Here is an 18,808-nt window from a genome sequence, read left to right on the forward strand (position 1 = left end):
CGAACGAGAAAGTCAAGTCGTTGGACATTAAAGCTACCAGTCTGACGGGTGACGTTGCTGACCTGCAGACAGAGGTCCGCAATTTTGAGGTCCTCCAATGACCTCTTTGTGCGTCGCCTGGAGGATTTTGAAGGACGGGCTAGGCGGAATAATGTCCCGGAGAAGGCGGAGGATCCAGCGGCTGACCTATTCGTCGAGGATCTCATCGTTAGCCACCTTGCACCCAAGGGACTGAGTACGTTTTTTACGGTCGAACGGGCCCATAGAATTCCGGGTGGTAAACTGAAGATGGGTGCCCCACCGCGGCCTATCGCAAGAATCTTTAATTTCCGTGATAGAGACGCTATCCTGCAGGCCTCACGGATGGGTGGACCTATAAAGTTTGAAAACACTACCATTAGCTTCTACCCGAACTTTACCCAATCGGTCCAGAAGCAGAGACTTGGTTTCCTAGGGGTGAAGAGAAGATTGCGTGACATGGGCCTTAAGTACGCTATGCTTTTCCCGGCTAAGTTGAGGATCGAACATGCGGAGCGGACTTATTTTTTTGATCGACCGGATGGGGTGGCCAACTGGCTGGACACTCTGCAGAGTCAGCGTGCACAGGAGGAACAGTCTGGTGGGGCGGAAGGCGGACTGATGGAACACCTGCTGTCTGGTTTCTGGGGTCTCTAGTTGGCCTCGAACTGTGGTTCGCTGATTCTGTTATGTTATTTGATGTGACATTCGGGGGGTTGCGGGGCTATTGGTGGGTCTCTTTCCTCCTCTGATTGACTTTTTGTAGCTTAGTTAGATGTGGAGGCGACAGGCACACTGCAAGTTGGAGTGGCTTTCTAGTCTCAAGCAGGGGTGCAGGGTGGGGGGGTTTGTAACGGGATGTTGGTGGGGGATGGGGGATTCTGTTGGGGAGTTTGTTTGTTTTTATGCAAGGCAATGTATTGTTAGGCTTTCTGATCGAAGTGCTGGATTCTTACTGGGTTTGGATCTACTTTCTTTTTCGGGATGGGGGTGGGGGTTGAAACTGATGAGCTGGAATGTGAATGGGTTGGGGGATAGGATAAAACGTGGGGTAGTACTGCAGTTGTTAAAACGTCTTTCCCCTGATGTTGTCCTTCTTCAGGAGACGCACTTGATAGGTAATACTTGTCCTGCCATGAATAGGAAGGGGTATCGTTTGGTCGCCCATGCTGGGTTTTCCTCTGGTTCCAGGGGGGTTGGTATCCTTGTTAAGAATTCTCTCCCGCTGGAGATTGACACCACTGTCCTCGATGACAGAGGGCGCTATGTTGCTCTTACGGGTAGGTGGGAGGGACGGACCCTTTCCCTAGTTTCTGTGTATGTCCCCCCTGGCCTGCAGTGAACTACTTTTGCGGACTTGGGGCGGGTTATCCTCGCTCTCCCCGAGGGGTCACTGCTATTAGGTGGCTACTTTAACGCTGTTGTTTCTGGTATGGTTGACCGACATCCACCTAGGGATCTTAAGGGGGCTCAGACTTGGCTCCGCGATCTCATTGACACTCTGTGCCTGGTAGATTGCTGGAGATTGTTACACCCCGCTCAGCGGCAGTACACGTTTCATTCGGGCGCTCACGGTAGCCTTTCACGGATTGATTATGTTTTGGTGCCTGCTGCTCAGGCACTTTCTATCACTGAGGTTAAGCATTTGGCTCGGGGAATTTCCGATCACTCTCCGCTATGGCTCCGACTGGAGTTGAATTCCGGGACTGAGGGACGGGTAGCCCCGATTAATCCCTGGTATTTCCGGAACCCTAAAACTCGTGCTGACCTGGTAAAATCTTTTGACCAATATTTTCTGGAAAACGAGGGTTCCGTTTCGTCTGCGATGTCGCTTTGGGAGGCTTTCAAGGCTGTCTTTAGGGGCCAGGCCCTGTCGTTAATCACGGGCGTTAAGAAACGGAGGGATGAGGAGGTGGTCAAGATCGAGATGGAGATAGCGGACTTGGAGCTTGGCCTGGAGCAGGAGGTTACCCGTGCTAAGACATGTTCTGCGACTAAAACTGTTGGAATACAGGGCATTGGTTACTGACTCAGCTAAGGCCATGAGTAGAGAACAACAGGGACGTCTATATGATGTGGGAGATAAAGCAGGCAAATTGATAGCGTGGCTGGATAAGAAAGACAGAGCTAGTCGTGTGGTGCCTGTGATTGAGAGACGGCGAGTGGTGCTCGAGTCACCAACCCTGTAGAGATTGTCCAATGTTTTGCGGATCACTTCCAGACAGTTTACTCCTCCGTGTCGGATAGGCCGGAGGAGGACTCACACCTATTGTTGCGTGATATTGCTTTACCGCGTCTTTCTGATGTTGACAGGGAACAAATGGAAGCTGCAATAACAGCGGATGAGGTGGCTCTTGCAATTCGCTCCCTGCGCTCAGGGAAAGCTACGGGTCCCAACGGTTTGCCTATTGAACTTTACGAGTTGCGGCCTCACAAGATGGCTCCCTATTTAAGGGATATGTTTTTGGAGTCACGCGAGTGTTCTCTCCCCCGTGATCAGCGTCTTGCTACCATTGTGGTTATTCATAAGGAAGGGAAACCAGGAGATAAGTGTGCATCGTATCGGCCGATATCTCTTGAATGCCGAACCTAAGATCCTCGCAAAATTACTGGCTAACCGATTAATCACCATTATTAGCGGGTTGATCCATCCGGATCAATCCGGTTTCATCCCACATAGAAACACTGCCCTGAATCTTAGGCGTCTACATGGAGTTCTCGCGAGGGCTGCAACGTTACGTGAGCCGGCCATCTTGGCGTCGTTGGATGCCACTATGGCTTTCGATACTGTGGAATGGCCATATTTGTGGGGCGTGTTGGCTAAGTTTGGGTTTGGACCCGGTTTTATTGGCTGGGTGCGGCTTCTCTATGAGGACCCCCTTGCGCAAATTGTTGTGAATGGTCGGGTCTCTATTCCGTTTAGTCTTGAGAGAGATACTCGCCAGGGTGGTCACTTGTCGCCGCTCCTGTTTGCTTTAGCCCTCGAGCCCCTCGCTGCGTGGATCCAGTGGGAGCCCTCGATGAAGGGTATTCAGTGGTCCTCTGAGTTTGAAGATCGCATCTCGCTTTATGCAGATGACATTTTACTGTATCTGACCTCGCCCCGGAAGTCATTAATGGTCTTGTGTGATGTTTTGACCTCTTTTGGTCAAAACTCTGGCCTGATTATTAATTGGACGAAATCCTATCTATACGTTCTTTCTGGTGACATCCCTCTTCTTCCACGTAATTGTCCCATTCAGGTGACGCAATCGGGGTTTAAATACCTCGGTATCTATGTCTCATTGGACCCCGCAACTAGGTTTGAACGGAATCTTCTCCCGCCTTTCACTAAATTGAAACTGGACGTCGCGGGTTGGCGTAAGCTTCCGCTTTCGCTGCTTGGTTGTGCGGCCCTCTTTAAAATGTCGTCTCTGCCTCGCTTTCTTTATGCCCTCCAGAATACTCTTGATATAGTTCCTGCTAGCTATTTTCGCACAGTTGAGGGTCTTCAAAGGAAGTTGATATGGGACGGTAGACCCCGTATTGCACTTGCCAAACTGACGCTCCCGTGGTATGACGAGGGTATTGCTCTCCCTGACATCAAACGTTATTATTGGGCGTCTCAATTGGGTGCCATTAATCATGGTATGTATGGTCCCGAATTGAACCCTGCTTTCGCCATGGATAGATGGCTGTTGCCTGAGGGTAATTACTATAGGGCACTGTATTCAAAATCGGTGATTAAGGCTTTGTCAGGGCCCACGAAGACGGCAGTACGTGTGTGGCAGGACGCAACTAATTCTATGGGATGGAAAGACCGCTTGACTCTAGCAACCCCGCTTTTTGGCTCGGATAAGCTTGGTAAATTGTGGAAGACCAAGGGTTTCGATAAGTGGGACCTCATTGGTATTAGTAAGGTGGAAGACCTCTAGGTCAAAGGTCAGGTGAAATCGTTTGAGATGTTAAAGACGGAGTTTGAATTGGGTGACACAGAGTACTTCCGCTATGTTCAAGTCCGCCATGCCTTGATGTCAGTTTTCCCAGTGGGGGGTGTAATTCCGGAATCGTCCCCATTAGAAGATAGATTGTTGGATGGTCATGTACCTGATAGTACCATTTCCCTTGTCTATAAAAAAATAATTAACGATAGGTCGGACCTCCTATTGCATCTCCGGGACTTGTGGACCCGTGACAGTCTCGAGTTAGATGACGAGGACTGGCAGTCTGCGATCTCCTCTCCCAAGGAGGTCGCGATTCCAGCTCGACTCCGACTGGTACAACTTAAAATCCTCCACAGGGTATACGTCACGGGCCCCCGTTTGGTTTCTAGGTGGGAAAATAACAAATCAATGTTCCTCTCCATGAACAGGACGCACATGCTACAGTCACTGCACTCCGTCAACTCGACTGCATTAAAACTACACAACTGTAAACATTGTTGGGATCTACCACGTTGGTGTCAAAAAAGTTTCTAGGTTTAAACAGCGACAATTTAATTCTGCATTTTCAAAAATTATTTATCATACTTTTAACACCATGAAAAGGTTTGTCTTCTTCAACAACCCTTATCTTGATGGTCTTTCTAGCAAAATTAGATCGACATCTTAATACTACACCAACCCATAAAAAGACTGCGACTGATATTTGTACTTTAGGGACGGAGCTTCTTAAATGGCTTTCAAACTGCCATTAGGACCCAACCGTTCTTTGCTAATGTGGGGACCCAGGTAATCCACCCCACTAATCAATATTTTTTTTCTGAAATGCAGTCCACTATCATTCATACTTTCCAACATATTTCAAAATAGCATCAGTTCCATCTTGTAATCAAAATAAACAAAGATGGCACCTTGAAAGTAGGGCATATATTTCACATCTATTACGAATACATGAATTTTACTTTAGAAGTCTACGAAGGGAAGGTGAAATAGCATTTACAGTGTTTAACCTTATATGCCCACACAGATGTGATCAAGGAGTTCAAGGCGGGCATCATAAATCACAAGGAGGTACTACGTGGCTACATGTGAGGGTGGAGCTTGCTGCTGGCCCGGGGACACTGGATGCTCAGCGCGTGAGGACCTGCTCGGTTTGTCCAGGCAGCTTGATACCCCATGACTTACAATCGGTCATTTGCCTGTCACTTGATCAAGGGCCGACAAAACCCAGGAGGCAACTTTGAGATGGACAGTAGTGGCTGTTACAGAAGATGAACAATCTGCAGAGCTGCCGACAGTGACAGCAGCGGTGAGTGCATTAGGCAGCAGGCCCCTGGAAAGGTAGGAAGCGGCCAGCGTTCAACTAGGGAGGCTTGTGCTAGCTTGAGGGACCAACACACCCGCTTGCGTGCCACTTCTGCTGATTAGTTTAAGTGCTTCCCTGGGAGCAAGCTTCACCCTGATGCGTCACTGCATATCAGCATTCTTCCATCGCCACTCACGGTTGTTACACTACTGCCCGTTGCCTATTTCCCTATTGCTTGCACGTGGCCTATTCTATTTTGATTCCATTTTAAAACTAACAGACATGCAAGAAAACCGCACCAAAGTCTTATGACACGTGTATCCAGCGTCGGCAACGGCTAGCATTGTTGTGAAGATACTGCCTCAGCGCAGGGAGACGGCGTCCTCCAGGAAACACGTGCGTACAGGGAGCAGGGCAGGGCTCGCTGCAACTGACTTTGCAGGCAGGCAGGTAGACAGGCTGTCTGACAGTTCGGCTCCAGCTGTTCTCACCGCCATGGTCGGCGCTAGGCATGGGCAGCGTGGGCGGCTGCACAGGGCCTCGCACTCAGCCCACCAGCATGGGGCCACGCACTGGTGATGTGTCCTGTTTCCCTGGCGATCTATTTTTTTTAAAAAGGTGTCGCCTTGCAATTAAGGTCCATTGGAGGGGCCCCCCCCCCCCCCCCCGGCCTCTCAGGGATGGTGTCTGTCTGGAGGCAGAGGGGAGGGAGACGCACCCTCAATTGCAAGGAGACCATTCACAGACATTGTCCAGCATTTTGGCGTCCCCACAGTTTTAACTTTTAGACCACAATCAATTCTCACACCTATCGGACTGAAGGTGTGAGAAATGCTTGTGGAGTAAAAGTTAAACTGTGGGGGCGCAAAAATGCTGGACAGGGAGCATGGCAAACACCTCTCAAAAATCCACCAATTGCATGACCGATGATTGTGGTCGGCGTTTCCAACTGTGCTCCACTTCATTGTCCCATTCCTGGGTGCTGCTTCAATACAAAGCTCAGGCATTACTGACCAATCAGGAAGAAAGATCCTAATCTACCCAGAATATGTATTGAAAGGTCCCCACAATATACTAAATAGGGGAAATATCCTTCCTGAATCTACTCAGAAGCCATGTGCCACTGGCACATTTAACCAGTGCAGACATACAATCCATTGTGTTTTTCCTGCCTAGAGGAACACAACCAAAGGAACCCACTTTAATTAACTATTCAACGGCTGAACAGGAAGGACAAAGGTGGCAAGAAAAGTATCACTTCAGGAACTGGGGCATAGAGCTAACAAGATATTTAACTGAAGCATACCCAGTACAGCTCTACAGTGAATCTAGGACAGTCACAATAGCAGTTGCTCAAAAGAGTCTTTTTCAATTCTGAAAAACACAATCAGCAGCAAAAACCCGCCCAAAAATACAGCAATAAGCTGAAAGATACACTAGGGTGGAAACACAGGTCGAGTCAAAACAGCAACATGGAGACAGACTGGTTATGGCTGCCAATGGCCTTGGGTAATAGATCAGGAAACGGACTACCTGCTATGCATACGCTCAGTCCCTCCACTGGTCTGCAGATATGCTCATAGAAAATAAGACGTTTGAGGAACTTGGTTGATAATGTAGAAGCGGTCAAGTACTAGCAGCAATTTAATGTGATAATGCTGCAGGAGACATGGAGTATAACATCCATTCCCCTGATCAGGAATTTTGAATATAGATACTAAGCATTAACAACAACGATAATAGACGGACCTAAAGGTGGCCTAGCTATTTACACTTCCTTTGATAAGGGTGTTAATATAGAAGAAATCGCACTACATTGATCCTGGATCATGGCTATGCTGGTTGCAAACTGGATGTGTGAACTTAGAGCACCACTCATATTGATGAATATTTACATCCACTCACGCCTCCACCTAAAAAGTGAGATTATACCTATACTGGAGTCAATAATAACCAAACTAAGCCAAAAGCATGTCGGGGCACACCATCTTAACTGGCTTCTTTAAACTGAAATCCATTCTCCAACAATTATCAAGATTAACTGGTACTGCTACAAGACGACCATTTGAACATCTCATATCATATGATACCCGTGACTAAAAGACGTGATCCCACTGTAAAGGAGATATTGGGTATAGGCTTGCATGTCGGTCTCAGATCAGCGATCAGAACAGCAAGAGAAGACCAGCCTACATCACAGACTCACACCACCACTAAATCCTGTTCCACTATAGATTACACATCCTGCAGTTTAGGAAAAATGTTAAAACATGGCTGTTCCCTAGAATATGATCCCGTGATGATGGAGAACGTTTACTGCCGATCCACTTCCTTTTTCCATCTGTGGGTGTTGATGTCACGTGCTACAGCGCCAAGATACCAGCTGGGTGAAAGTTGCACTTTATAAATTTGGCATACAATACAATACAATGAGACTCTCCTCGTTTAGATACTTGGAGCCTTTCAAGTTAGACGTTCACTCAGGAAGCAATCATAATCTGCATACTTTGCAGCTAGGCAATAAAAGTCAGCTCTGGCGAAAGTCTATACTCTGGATCTGTATCACCAACTACCAACCTAAACAGATAAAACTGGAAAGGTGCTACAGCAAAGGACTTTGAGGAGCAATGCAGACTTATGGAAAATTTGGTCATAAATGATCAGAGTTCGAGAAAGGCTTGGGAAGTGGGAATCAAGAACCTGACTGACGAGTTTCTATCACACTCACGCAGAGCACATGTTCCTACACAAAACAAACTACTATGCCACAGGCTTCCTCCATCTACAAGGGCCATTAAAAAGGAACTGCATAAACAGCTTAGAGCTTAAAAACAGCATCACAACCGGGCCGGTCTTACGTAAAAATTGCAGTCATTCAAAAGTCTTTTAAAATAAAATATGGGCAATCAGACATGCTCCCCATGACAACTACTGGCCGACTCTCAGCCTTGCCTGTAAATGGAGTAATGCAAAAAAGTTCTGGGAGATTGTAAATAAAAGTAACCAACACCACCCTCTTGTAAACTATGCAAATATAGCTGCACGCCAACAGGAAGATTAGATCATCAAGGCACAATGTAACAATACAATGGCAACCCCAAAATCCATTGAAACGAACAAGTGGGGTGCAGGAATACCTGTGGTTAAAACAGTAGCTGATATGGAATATTTAAAATCATTAAGTACAGAAACTTGTGCACTCTCATCCATGGAAATCACAGTTTTTACTAGTCAACAGATTGTTGAAGTAATCAACAGGATAAGGCAAGACGGCCAAATGGCCTACCACAACAACTCTTTAAAGGCAACCTGAAATTTCGGGAGACCCTATTAACAATACAATCACTGCATCTCTACTGCAGAAATACCAGAATCTTGAACGTAGGAAACTATTGACAAACTTCCCTGCAGGATAATGAGGCTACATGGAGAACTCAATTTGTGGCTAAAGAATATTGTATTTTCCTCCCGACCACCAAACAGGATTTAAAAGGGGATGGGGATCACTGCAAACCTTCTGGCTTTGGCAATGGGGCTGATAAAATTATTAAATCAAAATGCTTGCTATGTCTATTCTTCATGGATTTCAACGCGGCCTTTGCCTCAGATCCACATAATATCCTATGGCAGAAGCTAGCAGCAAAGAACATCCCGTCTACCTTAATGAAAACTATTTTATCACCTCGTACTCAAATACTTGGCTCCAAGTAAAACTGGGGAACTGCAAGTACTGTTGCAAATATTGCTTTCCATACCGGTTTACCACACTGTTTTTTAACCGGTTGACAAACCAATAAATGAAGAAGGCTGACACCCAAACCATGTCAAGTTCTGTATATATGTGTGTTTTTTTATTTATGATTTTTTTAATAAAATTAGATTTGCAAAACAGTGATGGTGGTCTCGAGATCAGACCTGAAACATGAAAATCTGTATACTATTATGAGCCAAGCTGTAGAAGTCACGTAGTGAATGCAGTGAGTTTCACACCTGCTGCAGATATTTTTATAAACCTAATGTCACAGGATCCAACACTGGTGACACCACTCTGACTTATCAATCTTGAGTTGATAAAGTTATGTACCAGAGTTTTGTTATTAACATTGTCATTTACACACCTTCAAAGTTGCATGCCTAGAACAGTAATCGCCGAACAAATAAAAGAATGATTTCAGTACTTTAAACAGGTGTAAAGTAAAACCTGACTTGGAGCTTGCCTCCAGAATGCTAGAACCAGCAGTAAAGGGAGAATACACCGAAGTAAATGCTTGCATCAATCAAGCTTACATTCCAAATGGGTCCACAGTGGGGTTCTGTAGCAAAGTGCCTTTGTTGTATGGTCACCAGCCCCTCTCCCTACTTTTTGCTCCAATGCCGATGATTATGACTCTGAAAGTGCACTGGAGTCTGCTGCCCAAGCCCAAATGCCAGTACTCTCCTTCGCTAAGACTGATATAAGTGAACTGGTAACCCCAACTCACAAGGACGTAAATCTTCGCTTATAAGTCCCTAGTATATGGTACTAGTGGTACTCAGGGCATGGGCGTTAAAAGGGTAACCAGGGCCTGAAGCACTGCTAGTGCCATCCTGAGTGACCCCAGTAAATTGATGACAGGGGGCCTGCCACTGCAGGAGTAGTGCAAACTGCTCGAACTTTGTAGGCAACACATTTATTTGTGAATTTACAATAACAATTTTAAAATATGTAACAATGAGAAAAACAGACAGTGACAGAAACATTATGACCATGTTCATTATAGACAATATTAATTTCAAAAGGGCACGTGTTAATCAGGTACCTCTAGAAGAAGAAAAGCAACCAAATACGTTAAGGTGCTGCTATACAAAATCTATTAAACATAACTTTTTGTGCCTTAGCACACCAACGTGTTACAATTGGCACAATGTCCCTTTGCTTAGGTATGTCAATCCTTTTAGTCAAAAATATACATTGCTGCTTATTAAATAGGTGTAACGGATGCAGTAGAACCAGCATTTTACTTTCACACTGATGACCGACATGTAATTATCTTACAATTACGGGGACCTAGACAAGTCAACATTTTCTGTTCACTCCCTCCAAGTGCACAGCAGCCTAAAAGACCACCAACTGCCATCCCAAGTAGACAGAGAAATAGTGCTGCCAGTTGGTTATATAACTAACCAAGAAAACTGACAGGTTTATATCAGTGAGGCTCTCCCACCTTCGAACTACCATCCAAACATGTATTCCATGGCTTTAGAAACAATGTTGTCACATTTCCTTGGTGTCTGTCAGTCAGCAACAACCTGATATTCACTGGTTGATGCTTTATACGCTGCAGAAAGTGGTTGCACTGTAGTTGTTCTAGGAGTTGTAGCATGTTGTACAGGCGTGCCAATTATTTTCACTAGTGGTGTGTAGACTGAGGATGTGGAACACGTGTAAGACCTGTCACAGCTTTCAATTACACTTTTATCTATGCAAGACTTGACCCCAACCATTATAGATTCACCAAACACCCTTCCATCTTTGCTCAAGGCTTTCCTGGCCTGCAATTTGGACTGGTCCTGGATGTGCATCCAATTTCCTGTTAGACATCACATGCTTTAAAATGTTTCCATACTCTGCAAACTGTAGCAGAATGTAGGAAGCCATGTGTCATCTAACTGGTTGTCTGAAGTCAGCGCGTCACCTGGACTATAAAAAGGATCAAGCTGAGCAGGATTCAGCATCGTCCTTCTAGTTTGTCCTATTGTTGCTGGGCTGAATACGCTACTGCCTGTCCCAGGTGTAGATGGTATTGTGCCGGATAATGGAGTATGCATGAAGGAAAAACTGTGCTGCTTCCGCGAACTCAAAGGTGTTGCTCCAAGTCCTGGACTGGTTATATCATCATAAATACTTCGTACTGGTGGTGCGCCACTTTTATCTTTAGGACAAGGAACAACTGGCTTTGGAGGACTGACCCCTGAAATTGAAGGAGCTCTCATTTCCATCATCCCTAGAGAAGGGTGAGGCTGTGGAGTTACTGGAGTTGGTAAATCCCCCATTAAAATTCCTGGCAGGAATTGGGCACTAACCTCCATGTTTTGGTGAGGTAGGGAAACCAAGCGTCATCGGTTTTGCCCCAAGGGCTCCATTGTGAAGGCGGACATGGGATATATCTATGAGCCTCATCCTGTGTGGCAAAGTCAAAGCACTATTAATAATATGTGCCAGTCACCCCTAAGGAAGGCCTCCTGAGCAGAGGAGGCAGGGTGCAATATATTAAAGGTGACGATATGTCAGTGCTACCTTATATGTCACCTACAGTGGCCTTTTCCATTAAAGGACACTGAGTGATAAGCAGTCCATAGGATAACATGAGCTGGCACCCAGACAAACTGGAGGTTGCCATCTCCATTATGGTACCACTGAAATATGTCATGTTTGAGATCAAACAACGTGTCTTGTCATCCCCGACATACATCTTGTGTCGAGGACAATGTGGCATGCACACAGGTGGCTACCTTAGAGGTTGCCCACCTGGTTGCCCCAGCCTTTCCTGTGCTCTGGCTGTCAGCCCACAGTTGCAAGAAAGGAATCTGACCCACTGCCAGTAAGTGTGAAGTCTCCCAGGAGTCCGAAACAATGGCCTGGACAAGAAGGAGGTCACACGTCCCTCGCTGACAGGATGGCTAGTTGAGTGGAACATCAAGGCAGTGAGCTTCAAAGTCTTCACCACCTGTAACATGCAACCAGGCTGCCTCCCAAAGGAGGCAACAGCTTCCCCCTGCCTCCAGGCACATTTGCACCTGGGCAGGCAGGAAAATTAGATTTTCAGGTGAACAGCCCAAAAACGCTAGCCCACGCCTCTAGAGCGGGCTACCTCGTCTGTACAGCTAAGAAAGGTTTCTGTCATTTTAAAAAGTGGTAGAATAAAGGGTTCATGGTAGAAAAAGTGACACTTCAAGGGCGTATTAGCCACTGGGGCTAGTAGCCCATTGGCGCCCACACTCACCCCCCTAACTCTAGGATTTAAGGGTTACCCCCAACACCACAACCTCCGTTCTAATCTGGCTTGCAACAAAGGACAAAGAGATCAGTGTCTGAAATAACATGATCTGCACAAAGCAAAGGCATAATATTCTGCGGCAACCTTGCTGGAAATGCATGACTGCGACTCATTCCTGACCAAAGGTCGGTTCCCCCAGACAGAGGAACCCCTTTGAGAGCCAAATGCAACTCCAGACTCCCCTGAACTAGTGGCACTAGTCCCCTGCATACAGCAGGAAAACACAATGTACAGGAACCAAAGAATCTCACGCCATCGAGCCCTCATAGGGATCACCCAAAAGCAGATGGTTTAATGCATTGGGGGAAATTTAGTCCTGACCTCCACAAAGTTTCAGACGGCTACAATTTTCCCCCGGTCCTCGAGATGTCGAAATAACATTCTGCTGACCTTCCCGCTGCCATGCCTTGTTGGTGGCTAGTCCGGCAATCACCACCTTTACTCGACGCTGCACCTTGAAGTACCCGTGCAAAACCTTCATCCAATGTCAGCAGTGGCTTCGCTGCTTGACTTTTTGCACCCGTTTCCTCCCCAACATGGTACAAGAGTAAAACCAGCTCCCCCATGGCTCGAGCTTCAGTGCCAAGGACATCCAGGACAACCCAGCACCCGGGCTTCTCGAGCCAGGTAAAGCCGAACAGACTATTGTGGCTTGGTCCTGGGAACTACATTACCTTTACGCTCCTCGAATTCCACGCAACTCTACCTGCAAGTGTCCAATTGTCACTAGTGCTTTTTCACATTGACCACAATGGTAAAGTATTGCCGTACTGTTTCGCACCGATTTAATTTTGCTTCTAAATCCACACCATCAATTATACCTATCTGATTGAATTCGTTTTGGTGTCTAAATTTATATTTTAAAAAAAATTGGCTTCAATTTTATAAATTGGTGTTGGATATCTTTTGAGTCATGTCAATTACTTATCGTCCATGTTGGTACTCTGAAAAGATGAACACATGTTCTTCTAGTAAATAAAGCCGGACTGCTCTTTGCCACTGTACCAGGACTGAGCTAAGGATTTATTATTGTGAATCAAAAGACCATCTTTGGTGTATTGTAAGAGTATTGCATGGGAAAGCCTAACCATCATCACCGCATAATACTCCACCTTCCTACAGATCCTCATTCCGGATTTCTAGTCCTCATTCACCTAGGATAATTTCTTCACTCAGAAGTCACAAAGTCATCTTTTCAAAAGACATGGATTTAGCAAACAAATTATAGAGAACATGTTTTTTCTACATAAATCCAGAGTGGATGATGTTGTTTGGTTTAATAAACTGTGAAATGGAGATTGGTTTTGAATTTGAATCCTTCTTCCGATTCAATACTTTACATTTTTCTCAAACTTTGAATTTTGATCTAGTGATTTCCATCCACAATAGATGAATAAATTAAGGAGTGCCTCTATGAGAGAGCTTCTTGAATCAGAAAGGCCCATCAGAAACACAGTTGCGAATTGATCTAATCCAAGTTTTTTTTAACCATTATCTTGTACTAAAACATGCAAGGAATTTTTTTTAAAAATGTTCAAATGTACGCTAACATTTACAAGGAAAGATGGTCTTAACCTTTTCCGTGCTGATGACGGAACCGCTACGTCATCAGCCGCGGAGGCGCTGTGCTGACGACGGAGCGGTTCCGTCATGGCCTGCCTGACGCGCCTGCGCGACGCGTTCCATTGAGCGGGCGGGGCCATGATGGAACTTCTCCGTCATGAGCACAGCTCAACCGAGGCTGGTGACGGAGCGGCTCCGTCACCAGCATGGGCGTGACACGCCCCCCCGCCCCCTTAGCGCTGCAGCAGAATAGCCGCCGCAGCGAAGGTGTTAAGGAAAATCCTAAATTAAACTTGGAATGAGTTTAGGACAATGAGGGTTTTTGAATTCAGGTATGGGTAATGTTTAGGGCGATGAGAAGTTTTTGAATAAGGAATAATTGAAGTTCAAGCATAGAAAGGGGTTTTTAGGGTTTAGAGATGGAAGGAGCATGGGAGTGGAGAGGGGTTTTTAAGGTTCACGGATGAGGCGTTTAGGTCTGAGGTGTTTTTAGATTTCAGAGATGGGTGAAGTGTAAGGGTGTTGAGCGTTTTAAGGTTCATTGAGGGGCGGAGTTTAGGGCTGTGAGGATTAAGGTTCAATTATGGATAGCACCTGGGGTGGTTAAGAGGTTTTAGGATTCAGGATAGGGGTGGAGTTTAGGGTGGTGAGGGGTTTTAAGGATTTAGGGATGGGTGGAGCTTGGATGTGTTTACGGTTCAACGATGAGTAGTTTAGGATGATGAGTGGTTCTTCTGAGTCATGGGTGAGTGGTGTTTAATGGCGGTCAGGGTATTATTTTTTTTTTTTTTTTTTTAAAGGAGGTTAGGGATGGGTAGATTTTGGGTTTGCCGAGGTCTTTTAAGGGTTATTGAATGGGTGGGTATTAGGCGTACAAAGAAGTTTCTGGACATGGTGAAATAGGGGTAGTGAGGGATTTTATGGTCTAGGGATAGAGGATTTTTGGGGTAGAAAGGTCTTTTAGCCTTCAGGGATTAGTGTAGTTTAGGTGTGGGGAGTGGTTTTTGGGGGGAGGGATTCATGGTGTTTGGGTAGTGAGGGGTCAGCAATGGATGGGGTTTACAGGTGTGATGGGTCAGAAAATTAAAAACATCCAAGTAATTGTTTTAAAATGTAAGAGTTGTAAGTAAGTATGCAATAATGTCCCCTGAAGAAAATCACTCAAATAATTATAGCAGGCAAAACTGTTTGTGAAAGTGAGAACTGCAACCATTTCATTTACGCTTGAAAAAATAAAGCATTCAATAGCAACATTTCGACAAAGAAGACATTCTATTGTTTTCTATGAAAAGGTAAAGGCCATTCATTCTGAAAATGTCAATTAAACAATTAGGATGAAATGGTTTCTCTGTAATGGTATTCCATGAAATTGTTTTTCTATGAAATCACACACAACCCAGAAAAAAGGGATGGTCTCACTTAGGTTCTGGGGAAATGGCCACAACTGGAGGTGGCTATTTGATGTGCTCCTATGTTAACAACACACAATTTGATTCTGAAGAAGCAGCATCCTTTGGTGAAAGAAGTCTGTGTTTTTCTCCTCTTATACTAGACAATACAATGATCATAGCAATTGCTAGATCTAATACAATTGCCTTTGCTGTACTACTTGAGTTAAACACTCTCTGGTGAATGCACAGGTTGTAGAGTGTTCTATACATAGAAGAACATTGGGCGATAAGAGTTGGAAGCTGGACTTGTGTGTAAAAAAAAAAAAAAAAAAAAAAAAAAAAAGAACGTTTTGTATTTCCCAGCCAGGTACGAAGGTCCTGTTGATTTTTGAGTCTATTACTTTATTAAAACCAACTCAGTGCGGAGCAGCGAGTGTCAAACTATCGGAATTATTCTAAAAAAGGTTGCTCAATTTAACACTTAAATTAGATATTTTAATCCAGTACACTGAGTGCATGTACATGCTAGAAATGTTGATTGAAGGCACTGTGCTCTTTGATAAATGCTATTCATTGGCGAATCCTGTCAAATTATTTTTAGTAGGTTACATCGTGAAATTCTGCACCCTTATACAAACACATACACCTTTCTTTACTACAACAACAAGCATTTGCAATGCAATAGGTCTCGCAGTAATTAAGTTTGAGCTTTTGACATTGCTAAATATTGCAACACTAATTGCAGCCCTGGCTGCCTGGATGCCTGCTGGACTGGGAGGCTGGAGGACTTTTCCTTGCTCTCACAGCTGTTATTATTCACACAGCTCTACACAGCTCTGATGATGCACCTCAGGCACGGGCTCACAGCTGTTATTCACACAGCTCTGGTGAAGCACCTCAGGCACGGTGGGCTGTGAGCCACTCTGGGCTCTAAAATAACCAAATGTCGCTACCACTTTAGCAGGAGGGGGGCGGGCACCGGCAATGTGCCCCGACGCACCCCCTCGTACAATGATGGCCCCCGGAGCCCTCGTGGGCTAAGAAAGCAAACAACTGCCCCGTGATGCTGGAGTCCCGCTCGGGGGACTCGAAATGATAATGGCGCCAGGAGCCCCTGGGGGGCTTTGAACCAATATGCCCCAAACGTTGGAGTCCCACTTCTGGGGACTCGAAATAACAGCGCCCGCAGAGCTGCTGGAATTAAAGAGGGAGCGGCCCGCTGTCTTCCGGGGCCGCTCCAGGAGTATGCCCGGGCCCCCACGGGGCCTCTAAAGAACACTGGGTCCCCCGCCTCAAGACGCCCGCACTCACCGGGTCTCTTGGGGACTTCACTCTGTCTCCGTGCTGCTCCGGGGCTCCGTCGGCGGCGTCTCCGCTCCCAGTGCAGCGGGACTCTGGCACCCGGTCCCGCTCCTGGGGGCCGGGCCTCCTTCGTGGGCAGCGGGCGGGGTAGAGAGTGAAAAATTGGCAAGGTTTGTGTGGCAGAAAATGCCCCCGGAATACCGCCGCGCACGCACCGGAAGTCAGGCAATGTCGCCTGTGACGGGGCGGGGCCGCGTCCAGACCGGAAGAGGAGGCAGGCGGTGTAAATCATATCGCGGCCCGGGGCTCCTGTGAGCGGTGGAGAGCCCGGGGCTGCCAGCAGGAGGTTGCGCAAGTGTTGCGGGGCTCCCTTGACCAAGAGGGAGCCCTGGGAAAGGAGCTGGCAAGAGCCGCAGCGTGAACTCTGCGGAGGGGGCACGAGGCACATGCCCGGTGCTTGCCCCTGCTGCGTGCTGAGAGCGGAGTCCCCCGAGATTGGCCCGGTAAGTTCAAAAGGGCTGGGGGGGGGCTCGGTGCACTCGTGCGTGTGTGTGTGTGTGCGCGTGTGTGTGTGTGTATGTGTGGGGGGGGTGTCTATATGTGCGTGCGTGCATGGGCACTCGTGTGTCTGTCTGTGTATGCGCATGCGTGTGTGGTGTTGGAGCTTCCCAGGAGACAGCAGCTGGCCACAGCGAGCGTGTTCGCGTGCGCGTGGCACGCTCCGATCGCCTCCTCGGAGAGGAAAGGCGCGCGGCCAGGTGCTGTCTCCTGGAAAGCTGTGTCAGTAACAATAGATCTCTGGCGAGACAGCGCTGCGCACTGTAATCGCAACGAGACCTAAAAAGCGAAGAATGGGCCTCACTTTTTCCTAGAGAAACAGCCTAATTACTTGGCGTTCCCCTTTGATTGGTTTCTCCGATAACAGTAAATACGGAGATAAAATTTAATTGAGGCAACATTCATGCAGCTCCTTTACAATATCTAAAAACAAGCATTTACAACGCAACGGTCTCGCCTTTGCAAAAGTTAGAGCTATTGGCATTGTAAATGACAAAATTTGTATTTATGTGATGGTTTTGAAAACATAAATAAATGGCATTGTCATTTACAATGCCAATAGCTTAATCTCTCGCAAACGCGAGACCTAAAAACATTCCCCCTACTTGAGAAGTAAGGGCACTTCGCAAAGAGAGCAAAGGTTCAGACCAACGAAAGAATGACATGTTCAATCAGACTCGAGACGAGGACCCTCAATTTCCAGGTGTCTCATTCTCTGCTACTCTCTCCTAACTTTGCCACATGTAGAAAACAAGTTCGGCTCTTTAAGACTGCACCCCACCACCAAACTCATACGAATGGAGAATGCAGCGCTCTTAGACCCCTGCACATGCAGGACGCATCTCCAGTGAGTACGGAAGTCGCACTGACCACTTTTAAGATCCAGCACGCCATCCTTAGCTTCCTGCAACAGGGTGACGAACTTGGTAGTGAGCAAACCCAGGCTCTTCTCGTGGCGGCCGGAGGCGCCGCTCTGACACTCCGTGGCAGCGGCCATCCTCCGTGCTCGGCCTCACAAGCTCTCCTGCGTCGCAGCCTTCTCTTCAGTCGGGATCGTACACGGCCGCCCCGTGCGGAGCAGTAGAGACAGCACACGAGCCCTGGCAGAGCTTCCATGGAGGAAGTGACGTCGCAGCCGCTCACGGTTGCCAGAGTAATAGGATTGTTGGCCCGTGTACAGCATTAAAGCTGCCGTGCTATTTACACCTGACTCATGTGCCGAAACTATTCCTAGTTTTAAACTTAGAAGTAAGAAGAATGGCAGCGCCTGTTGAGGGGAGGACTCAAGCCCTACGCTCTGGGTCCATTAGGAGGCTCCGGGCGGGGACTCCGAGGAGGCAGCAGTGAACTACAGGCACAGGGTCCTTACCTCTACTGTTCCAGTCCATGGACAGTGCGCCGTGGCATCCAGCGTCCAAGACCAGCGTCCCTCGGATCAGAGTGAATCCAGGCTCGGCCGCTGGAGGAGGCTCGGTCCAGTGTCCGCCGGCAGCAGCTCAAACGAGGAGCCTACTCTCCAGCTGCGCCTCCATTCAGCCAGGCCCCAGGACAGATGGGGGAACAGACCAATGACCGTCCAAGGCTGGGGCAGAGGGCGGGGAAGACGCGCAGGAAATAAAAGAAATTACTCTTCAAAGCCCAGTCCCTTATAGACTGGGTGCCCCGACTTCCTCCTGGGGTAAAAGGTTCCTTATCTTCTTTATGGGGTCATCT

General features: G+C 47.0%; 1 protein-coding gene and 1 pseudogene across 1 annotated transcript in view; both read right to left on the bottom strand.

Annotated features, from left to right (window-relative positions):
* OXSR1 (oxidative stress responsive kinase 1) overlaps positions 1-18,808 on the bottom strand; it is a 633,421-nt gene that overhangs the window by 507,032 nt on the left and 107,581 nt on the right. The gene's annotated exons all lie outside the window — the stretch shown is intronic.
* LOC144785147 (nucleoporin NUP35 pseudogene) lies at positions 10,456-11,382 on the bottom strand (annotated as a pseudogene).

Source organism: Lissotriton helveticus, chromosome 10 (genome assembly GCF_964261635.1).
Source record: "Lissotriton helveticus chromosome 10, aLisHel1.1, whole genome shotgun sequence".
NCBI lineage: Eukaryota > Metazoa > Chordata > Amphibia > Caudata > Salamandridae > Lissotriton > Lissotriton helveticus.